Source organism: Lycium barbarum, chromosome 6 (genome assembly GCF_019175385.1).
Source record: "Lycium barbarum isolate Lr01 chromosome 6, ASM1917538v2, whole genome shotgun sequence".
In the NCBI taxonomy this organism is placed as follows: Eukaryota; Viridiplantae; Streptophyta; class Magnoliopsida; order Solanales; family Solanaceae; genus Lycium; species Lycium barbarum.
The window spans coordinates 8,416,146-8,427,631 of NC_083342.1; positions in this window are offsets into that span (position 1 = coordinate 8,416,146).

Here is an 11,486-nt window from a genome sequence, read left to right on the forward strand (position 1 = left end):
TAACTTCAGTTAAGGTGCAATGGAAGCACCGTCTAGATGAGGAGGCCACATGGGAGACCGAGTCCGATATGCATACTAGATATCCCTAGTTTTTTACCGACACAGGTACTTTTCCTCCGTTCTTTTCCTTTATCGTTCGAGGGCGAACAATTATTTAATTTGTATCTGATGTAACGACCAGTTTGGTCGTTATTGCACTTTTGACCTATTTACCCCCATTGACCTAAACCCAAGCCCTGTTAGTATGATTTTGACCCGCGGGGATGGAAGACACGACTCCCAAGGTAATCGGGCGAGTTTTATTGTGACTTATGAGAATTAGAGCCTTAAAGAGAAAAAACTGTTGACCAATAGTTGACTTTTGGGTAAACGGACCTTTTTCGAAAATCCATCAATTTCATGAGGTTCGGAGGGTCGATTATGACTTAGTGGGGTATTCAGTTCGGTTCTTGAGGCATTTGGGAACGTTTCGTACTAATGGTTGGAAAGTTTATTTTTGGTCTTTGGGGGTTGACTTGGTCCATTAGACCTCCGTTGGAAATTCGAGGTCACGAGTGAGTTCGTAGTGTACTTTTACGTATGTGTGCATATTTGTTTTGTATCTGGGTGGTCTCGGTCGATGTCGGGATTTGGGGTGAAATTTGGTAAAAAACCAGAATATTGCCGGTTCTGGTGTCTCACCCCAGCTAGTCTTGTGCCCCAACGGTCCCACCTCAGCGAGGCTTGGTCCACAGGAACGAATGTCTACCATTTTACTAAGACCCGCCTCAGCGGATGGTTCTCTACCGAGGCGAGTCCCCGAAAGCGGAACCTCTTTCGCTGGAGCACAAATGTTACACCTCGTGGATCTTCGCATCGTCGTAAGCAAACTAACGTGAGTTCAGAGAGGCCATGATACCCCTATAAGGTCAAGGAAGTCTTTTAATAAGTATTAGACAAGTATTTAAAGGTTTCGGGATCAAGCGAATCGAAGAAAATAGGTTCGTTGAAAATTTGGAAAAAACTTGACAAAATGTTTGACGAAAATTTTGGCCCAAATTGTCATGGGCATATCTCCTAGAATATGAGGTGTTATGGAATCCATAACCTATGTAAATTGGAGTTCAGCGAGTCTTCTTTCTAATGCAACTGACAGATAGCATTTCTGTAAAGTACGGAGGAAACTACGGCCCGTACAAAAAAGTACTCCCGTACTTTTTGGGCGTATTTTGCAAAAAAATTCCAGAACTTAAAATTTTGCCCCCCAAAGTACGTGATACTGTTCATCACGTACTTCAAAGTACGTGATGAACAGTAACACGTACTATTCCCGAGATTTCCAGAAATTGAGGCGGTGGAATTATTTTTCCCAACTTTTATATACCCATTTCCACGACTTGGGCCTCATTTTTCACCTAAAATCAAACCCTAATCTCTCTCTAAGCTCCCCTTAACACCCATAAACACACCAAATCAGTCCAAATCAAATCAAGAGAAGATCAACCTTGAAAACCTAGTTTAATTTATGGGAGTTGGGGTGTTCTTGCTTTCACTTGGAGTTGTGGGGATTAAGTATTAGAGAAAATTGTGTGAGTTGAAATTCTTCAAAAACAAGGTATGTTCTTCATCTCATCTCTTGTGTTAAGTGGATGTGAAGGTTTAGCAAGTCTTAAAAGTGGAAAGAGTTATGGGAAAAAGTTCAAATATGAATATTGATGATATTTTGAGTGTAAATTAACTTGAGCTATAATTGTTAGCATATTATGAGTATAATCTTGTTATGAGGGGTAGTAATGATGTTGAGAAAGTGTTGTATACAAGAGTACAAGGGGATGTATAGAATTTATTGTTATGGATTGTTTATGAAAAAACAAATTGGGATGGAATTAAGTATAATTTGAATATAATCTTTTGATTATGGAATTGTTGCTACCAATATTTGGGAGTTTTTTATCATATGCAGGAAGTGGTTGGAACAAAGGAAATGCTGCCCAATTTTCGTTAGCTCTTAGTCATTTTAGTTTAGACTCAAGTATGCTTCCAGTTATCTAATTTTAGTACAAAATCTCTTGAATGTAGAATCGTGAGTTTGGAGGGGGAAATGTTCAGTCGATAAAGTTAAAGAGACGTAAAGGTATGTAAGGCTAGCCCCTTTCTTTCAAAGGCATAGCTCCTATACTATGATTCCTTTATATTTCCATGACTTCCTCATATCCCAAAGTTGAAGGCTAAAGATTTCTAAGAGCTTCCTATGAGAAAGGGATAAGATATGTTCTATGATAATGACGATGATTATGGTGATTTTATCCATCGAGATTCTAAACTTATGAAATGATGCTATAATGACACTAACGATTATATTGCATGATTTTCTTGATATTACTCATTGTTGATAGTCTTACCTCATAATACTAGTTCCTTTAAGGTGAGACATGACGATCATGATTATTTCATAACATAATCTGAGATTACCGACCTTACGTCACTCCGATAGAATTATAGCTTTTAATTGGACTCTCATGCATGCGTATTTTTATGTATGATTACACCAGGCCTAGTTGGCCGGGCAGACACCACTTCGGTGGGCAGCTTATGGATGATGATAGTTACACCGTGCCTAGTTGGCCAGGCAGTCACCACTAGTGGGCGGCGTGAGATGATTACCCCGGACGCGGGCTAGTGATGATATTATGTTATGTATGTATGAAAAATGTTTTCGTAAAAGGCTAAGCATGCATGGTATTCGCCTAAAGGGGCAGTTTGATATACAGGTTATCTTTTTCCCTCATGTTTCCTTATTGCTTTACTACATTATGGTTCATGCCTTACATACTCAGTACATTGTTCGTACTGACGTCATTCCTTTTATGGACGCTGCATTCATGCCCGCAGGTAGACAGGGAGACGGATCGGATACCTAGGAGCTCTATCAGCAGTCGTATAGGAGCACTCCACTTCTCCGGAGTAGCCGCTTGTTGGTATATTTTTGTGTACATATTTGGGGCATGGCGGGGTCCTGTCATGTCCTTATGATTCCAGTATTCTAGTAGAGGCTCGTAGATACATATGTATGGGTTAGGGGTGTCAAGTGGGTCGGGCCGGGCCTGGCCGGGCCATTTAAATGTGGGCCATAAGGGGCCGGGTCGGGGCCGGACCGTAAGTTAAGTGGGTCGGGCTGGGGGCCGGGCTTGGAGAGGGAAAGGGTGTCCGGCCCAGCCCACCTCGGATAGGGGCTACACGTCGGGCTAACCGGGCCCATTAGTGGGCCGGGCTGGGTTTTAGTTAGTGGGTCGGGCCAAGTTTTAGTTAGTGGGTCGAGCCGGATTTTAATTATTTTTAAAAAAAATTCTAATGCTAAAATTTATTAAGTTTAATACTTTAAAATCTAGTTGTTGTCAACTTTATTTTAACGTTCAAGTTCCTTAAATTATACTTTGGCCCTATTTTCAAACTATAAATACCATTCATTCTTCTCCATATTATCTCACAATTCCCTACTCTCCTCTTTCTCTAAATTTCCTACTCATCTAAATGGGAACTAAATGGGAACAATGCACATGAGTTTTGATACTAAACCAAAGTTCTTAATTTAATTATCTCATCTGATCCTAAGTCCTAATGTCATGTGCAGATTGTCACGTCTCCATCATCGGTGGAGACATTTCAATATGCTAAAAAATATTTAATTATTATTATATATAAAATATTTGAAACTAGTAAGATTACATTAATATATTATTATATATATAACTAATAGTTTATATTATTATATAGTATACTGTATAACCTATTGAAATATTTTTGAACTTGTGTAAGCCAACAGCAAGATAGTAACTTAAAAGGGGTATTTTGATTTATTTCACGCATCAGCAATTTCAGAGGCTTGTCATTTCACTGATTTTGTCAGCCTATTATAATGTCTTGTTGCTTTTGGGCACTGATCAATGTTTGTACCTCCTTGCAGAAATTTATCTTGGAGTTGCTACTTGTGTAGGATTAGTTTTACACAATTACATTTATAGTTCTATTTTGACTGCGTACAGATTATTATTCTTCTAAATAAAATTATAAATAAAATTATAACACAAATTTGAAAAGAAATTCAAAGGCTCAGTGAGCCTTTAGTTTTATTAATCGATAATTGCAAAGTCGAATTTAAACTTTAAAGCTTACAAACTTACAACTACTTTTCTTTGATTTCGTAAACTTAAACTAGAAAAAGAAAATTCAATTTGACAACTCTTCAAATTTAAATCTACATATTTTCCACCATTTTATTCAATTCTTCCATATTAACATTAGGAGGAATTGGCTCAAAATTTTCATAATCGACATCTCCATACATTGGAGATGTTTGTACCGATGGATCTCCAAGCGACATTATATCTTCAAGTTGCTGGTCTTTTCTTGGATCTTGTTCTCTTCCTTGATTTCTTCGCTCTGATCTAATCCAATCTCTGAAACATACTAGAACATTCATTGCGTTGCTGCCCAATGAGTGTCGGTTATCTCCGAGCTGCTGCCTTCCTTGGCTAAATGCACTTTCTGATGCAACAGTTGGCATTGGAACATTTAGCACATCTCTAGCCATTGTTGAAAGAACAGGAAATTGTCTTCTGTTGTTCCTCCACCAATCCAGTGCATTAACTCCATCTTCGAAAGGCTCCAATGGCTGTCTCAAAAAAAATTGAAGCTCATCAAAGTTTGTATGACCTTGTTGAGGTGCTATTTGAGACCAAATAGATAATCTAGGAACACCCATGATAGGCACACCTTGTGCCTGTCTTTTAGAAGATGAAGTTTCGTTAGAAAGACCGCTTGGGATAGAAGTCGGTGTAGCATTATCAAGTAATGTAGAATAATGGTTATATAATTGTTGTGCGTAATCATTTGCATCACACATAGCCTTAAGAAGGGATGGTTCCTCAGTAGTTTTAATATCTAAAGAAGTATATATGATACGGGTCAATTCTGACATATTAATATATTTAATACACGGATTTAATATAGCACCAACTAAGTAAATAGGAGGAATAGGAAAGAAATACTTTTTGAATTTAATTATCATTGCAGTAACAGCCTCTGTGTAACCTTCTTTAAACTTATATTCTTTAAGCAAATAAGAGATATCAGCTAAATAAGCTAAAATGTTACAAACAGTAGGATAATAAGCACCCGAAAATTCCAGAGTAGCAAAATAAAAAATTTCTAAAAAATCTACAACATGCTTAATTTTGATCCAATCAAAATCACTTAACATTAACTCGGGATATCCGGTAGCAAATTGGTTAAAAGTTGCAGTTATAGGAACTTTATATTCAACACAAGTTTTTAAGAAATCATAAGTAGAATTCCACCTAGTGTCTATTTCTTCAGGCATAAATCTTGGTCTAAGATTATTTTGCCTGCATTTATTTTTAAATTCAGCAAGTCGCTTCCTATTATTATTTCCTTGAATAAAACCAACTGCGTGTCTAATTTTCTCAATCACAGGCTCAAAGAAAGAAAGATCATCTTGAACAATTAAATTGTAAATATGACAAGCACACCGGACATGAAATATTTCAGGTAAAGGTGGAGACAACTCAGATTTTAAACTGTCGATAGCAGATGTGTTGTTAGAAGCATTATCAAAGGCCATACATAAAACTTTGCTTGTAAGACCATAATATTTTGCAATGACAGTGACAGTATCAGATATGAATTGTGCAGTATGTCTACGGTCTTCGTCATATTGAAAAGCTAAAATACGTTTTTGCATATTAAAATTATCGTCTATCCAATGACAAGTAACTGTTAAATAATCATTTCTATTAACAGCACGACCAAGATCCGAGGTGAGAGAAACTCTACAAGGGAGATATGTCAATAAATAACGTAGATAAAACAAATATTGTCCATGAAGTCTAAAAATATCAGATCTACAAGTAGTTCTAGGAATACTGCTAAACATAGGATTATAAATTTTTTGTATATAATGAATAAAAGCATCAGAAGAAGCAAAGGTGAAAGGCAAACAACCCACAACTATCATTTTCGCTAATTCTTCACGGTCCTTCATTTTATTATATGATCCACTTAATTTACCGGTCTTTAGGTTCAGTCTTGTTTGGGTTAATCCCCCGGTGGCACCCTGAGCTTCTGCTATCTCTTCTTTCCAATTTGGGTGATTGTTATCCAAATGTCTAGTCAATTGACCCGTCCCCCCTTTACTACCCCCGGTGCTATGCTTATAAGGTGTCTCACAAATTTTACATGCAACATAACCCGGATTATTTTCTAATCGGGCAAAATAATTCCACACTAAGCTAGTTTTTTTCCGGGCGCTAGTTTTTTTTGGGGCTCCTTCAGGCAGTGGAGGACGACCCTGAGCATGAGTTCGAGATTGAGCAATATCATTAGCAGGACTAGTGGGTGTATTATTGTCATTATCATCATCGTCTACTTGTATCTCAACTTCATTCTCATCTTCTATACCGTACGTTTCTTGTAATTCTATATAATTCATATCATGTGCACCCACACCTATGTCGCCTATTTCACTAGGTGGTGCTTGCGGAACACGAATATAATTTCTAGCGCTAGTACTACCCCTACCACTACCACTACCGGATTTTTTCTTACCGCTACTACTACCACCGGGACATAAAGTTTTACCGAGACTTTGTAGTTGATCCATTATGCAAATTAAAATAACGAAAATTAAAATTAAAATGCAAGAATTAAAGTACTAAATAAAAGTAAGAGATGGAACAAAGGTACCAAATTCTCGGAGATAACGAAATAACAACGTGATCGTAAATTGATAAATTGAATACTTGAAGCCTTCCGCTTGATCTTGTAAATTGCAAGTTTGCAAAAACAATTAAAATAGAATACTAAAATTATAGAAATTGCTGAACATTAAGAGGGAAAGTGAGATAAAATGAGAGGATTGTAGTAAAAAATGATGAAATGTATAAGGTATTTATAGGTGAAAAATGAGTTAAACTGTAATTTTTTAAACTTAAAGGTGAGGGGCCTTTTTTGGGCCAACGGCTAAATTGCCGAAAATAACCGTTGGCAACGGTTACTACTTACTAGTGCCCACTTTATGTCTTTATTAATTTTATGGGGCCCACCTGCCCATTAATTATAAAAAAAAAAAAAAGGAAGAGCTAACTATTGTTGACTTTTCAACCGTTGGAAAAGGACAAAAGGCCCCTGCCCAGTGCCCACTTTAATTCTTTGGGGCTCTGATCATTAATTTTTTTTATTTTTTATTTTTTGAAGAGAGCTAATTAGTTTTCATTTAGTAGCAATTAAATATTAACGAATCCGATTCCTCTTCATTTTTATTGTCTCCATTTTTCTCAAGTTCTTACTTGAATAAGAGACACATTACATGAGTTAAAATTAATGGTTAAGTTTTAATTAACTAAAGTAAGATTCTAACTATGGTTTGAATAATTAATAAATATTTCATATATTTGCTTCCAAAATTTTAAGAATCCCACAATTATAGCTACAACTATTTTATTGGGATACAATGTTTTTAAAATACTTATTATTAGTAATAAATGTAATACTTATCTTTTTTTTTAATTTAAAGTGGGTCGGGCTGGGCCGGGCCGGTGCCCCGGTGGGCCATCACCCGGGCTGATGGTGGGCCGGGCTGGTGGGCTGTCCACCTTGTCCGGCCCAGCCCCCTAATAAAACCCACCTAGCCCAGCCCCTTACACCTATTAGTGGGCTTGGGTCGGGCCGGTGGTGGGCCGGGTTCGGGCTGGCCCGGCCCACTTGACACCCTTAGTATGGGTAGTAGATGTCTTATGATCTTATTAGTGCATATTCTTTACATCATTTTGTAGCCTTGTGGGCCTATGTATATATATATATATGTGTGTGTGTGTGTGTGTGTCTGTAGGAAGTAAATGAAGGTTGTCTCATAATGGGTTTTATGATGAGAACGGTGTATGTTCAGATTGAATGTGATGACAAGTGAGTTAGGTTGTGCTTGGTAGGGTAGCTCCGGGTACCCGTCATGGCCCTCTAGCTAGGTCATGACAACAAATCCCGAACCAAAATCATTAAATGTACTAATTCGAACCATTCTTTTCCCATTCCTAAAATTAATTCTCCAAGTGACTCAATGGCGATTTGAAGTGTATTCAGAGTTCATTCACCTTGGAGTAAGTCTCCTTCACCTTGTTCTTGTTTATTTAACCTCCTAAGCTAGAAATCTATGGTGGAATCTAGAAAAGATAGTTGGAGAAGATGAGTCTTAACCTTAAGTTTGTTAATTGAATTTTAGGCTATGAATGTGAGTTTAATTGATGAGTCTTGCTAATCTAAGCATGAAATTTCATTAATCAGTAGTACTAAGTTTGAATCTCTAATTTGGGTTAATGCTTTGATTATAGGAAAACTAGGGTTCATGCCTAAATTGGGGGTTTCCTTTTGAATGATGAAATTGATAAATAATTGAGCTTAATTAGCAACTGGAGAGTAGAATGGAACTTCTAGAATGTTGGGTACCAATTCCAGAATGGAACTTCTAGAATGTTGGGTACCAATTCCACTCTTGTAATACCCGTTTTACCCTTGTGGGTCCGATTTTCCTCTTTTCTATAGTTGATTTTCGATTTGAACGAATGTATAGCAATATGGGTACTGATAATCCCCGTTTCTAACTTAGATTCTAATAATGACTAGACTTAGAGTATTCGGAGGCTTTTCGGAAGGGCAAGGCTCACATTTGACGGTTCATGGTACTAGCTCAGCATCAGGGTAGGTTACAGCTTACCTTTCGGTTAGACTTCAATTAGCGAAACATATGTAGAAGTTAGTGATTGACAGAGAAGCATGTAAGCCTTCAGGTATGAAGTTGGGATGGATATTCTGAGGTTGGTATTGTTGTTGGACTTTGTGAGCTTGTCGCCTTGTTTATCGTGATTTGGCTTGTTGAAAAATGATCGAGTTGTCATTAACTTTAATCTACTCTGAACTGTTCTGTTTCCTCTTATGACAGCCCATCAACGTTGCATACTATAATTCTCAACTATTTACACTATAGCTCCAATGAGAGAAGTCTTAGATTCTCTGTCGAAAGAAAAGGGGGTGGGGATTTTTGGGGGGGGGGGGGAGTGGGTGGGGTAAACGTTGGATTTGGTGAATCTTTCGTAATTTTAGGCATTTAGTCCACTGGTCAAGGCTTTTTAAGCAACAAATCTTAAGGCAAGGGAATGTTAAATAGTTTCAAGATGATAATTCAGATATGTAAGAGTGAGCAAATAATAGAGTTGCCAAATAACATGTATAAATGCAGTAGTTGCCTGCAGTTGTGGGAATCAGATTTAGTATTGAAAATTCCAAGGAAGGCCCTCAGATTACACTACTGAGAGCAGATCATAAAAGAATGACCACATTCAATTTCTTTGCAATTATGCTTTTTACATTTGTATCCCCTTGCACTAGTACAATAATCAAATAAACTGTTACTTAAATATAAGATGGTCTCATTAACTCACTGCAGGTGAGAATTGAAGTCCATACAGGTGGTGATAATTGGATGGATTTCCTATTTAGTGAGCACGCCTCGTCTCGTAATTTAAATTGAGAAGATATAGATATTATCATAGAGCTGGCTATTCGCTTGCAAATTTTCTTAGAGTCTTGGTCCTGTAAAAAAAGATATCTAAAAGAAGAAATTAAGTTCGTTCGCTTACTAGGACAAAAAAAATTCTAGAAGAACAAACAAACATTTTTCAAAAAAAAAAAAAAAAAAAAACTTTTGTTGGTTTTGTTTTACTCAAACCAAAATTGTACCAACTTCTAAGATAGCCCCCAAATTCTAAATATTATCATTATGATCATTTTGACCCTGTTCTTGTTAGTTTAATTACTTTTATCACCTTCTTTTCCAGAAAGAAAGGAATAAGAAAGAAGTTTCCAAAAACTTCCCAATAGACCGTTTGAACACACCTTAGTGAGTTGCCAAATAATGAGTTTTCTCCTTTTTTTTTCTTGGCACTACTATTGTCAATTTAAGAGGTCCTTATCTCAAAGTTAGTCCTGAAAATTCGACTCAAAATTTTTCCTTGTTCTTGAAATGGAGATATGCTATTACACAATTCTATCTTAGCAACCATTTTACTGCTTAATGGACTAAGTTATGAATGTATACTTTTTCAGGCCAGAGTTTCCCTGCTATTGAGATGTAGCAACGACACACTTATTTTTTCTATCTTACCTTCCTTGCGAATTTCTTTTGTCGCCATTTATAGAGTTTCATGTATCTAAGGATATGATTTTTCCTTTATATCATGCTTACTGATTTCCAAATAACATCAACCACTATGCCTTAATCCAAGCAAGTTGGGGCGACTCTATGAATCCTCATCATCTTGCTTCATTTAAGCTCGTCTCGCCATGCTTACTGATGTAAAAATGCTTGTTTCATATTTAAGATTACCACTACATATTTTACATGCATTATATATAGAATATGTAACGACCCCTTTGGTCGTTACGGCTATTTTGACCCATTGACCTTTTCTCGAGCTTTATTAGCTCATATTTGACCCGCGCGGACAGTTGACACGCTTTCTGAGGTCATTGAACATGATTTGGGTGAGATTTGGAAAAAAATCTCATGGGAAGAGGAGAAGAATGCTGATCTTAGTTGTGTGCATATTCTTCATGTATCCATTTAGTGGCATGATACTGTAGGGTTTCCTTCTAAAGAAACTTTTGCATAATTGGATATAGAATTTGGTTATAAACTTCATTACTGCTAAAGGGAAATGTAAAACATATGGTGCCTGAAAGACTTAACTTCATATGCAACATAACTTGGAAACGTTTGAATATACTAGATACGATTGGGGGTGGCAAATGGGCGAGTCGAGTCGGATATGGGTCGGGTCAAAACAGTCTCTTGCAGAAATGCAGGATAAGGTTGCATACAATAGACCCTTGTGGTCCGACTCTTTCCCGGATCCCGCACATAGTGGGAGCTTAGTGCACCGAACTGCCCTTTTTTTAATCTTCAGATGCAGGTTATCACATGTTTTGGCTCAGCCTCTGTGTTTTTGTGATGATTTAACTAGGTTGACTCTCAAAAATCTAATGGTCAACCTGAGAAACAAAGTGACCACACACATTAGTCGCGCAACCCGTTTTTAACCCGTATGAAATATGAGTGAGTTGGGTTGTGATCCGTTTTTGTTTGACCCATTTTTATCTCGCCCATTTGCCACCATGTAATGGGGAAGAGCCTTACATTCTCTGTTTAATCTTTACATGGAGAAGTATTTTGTTCTTTCATCTCGATTAAATCCTCAGTTGATTTAATGCTCAATACACAACTGACATAGTGATTCTTGAAAGGAACATTAAGCACAATAAGTAATCAATGATAGTTCTTTATAATCACTTTTCTAATATTTTAACTCCACGCGAATAACATTTGGTTAATTTCAAAGGCGTGCAGGAATAGAAAAGTAAATGTTTCACTAATTACAAAA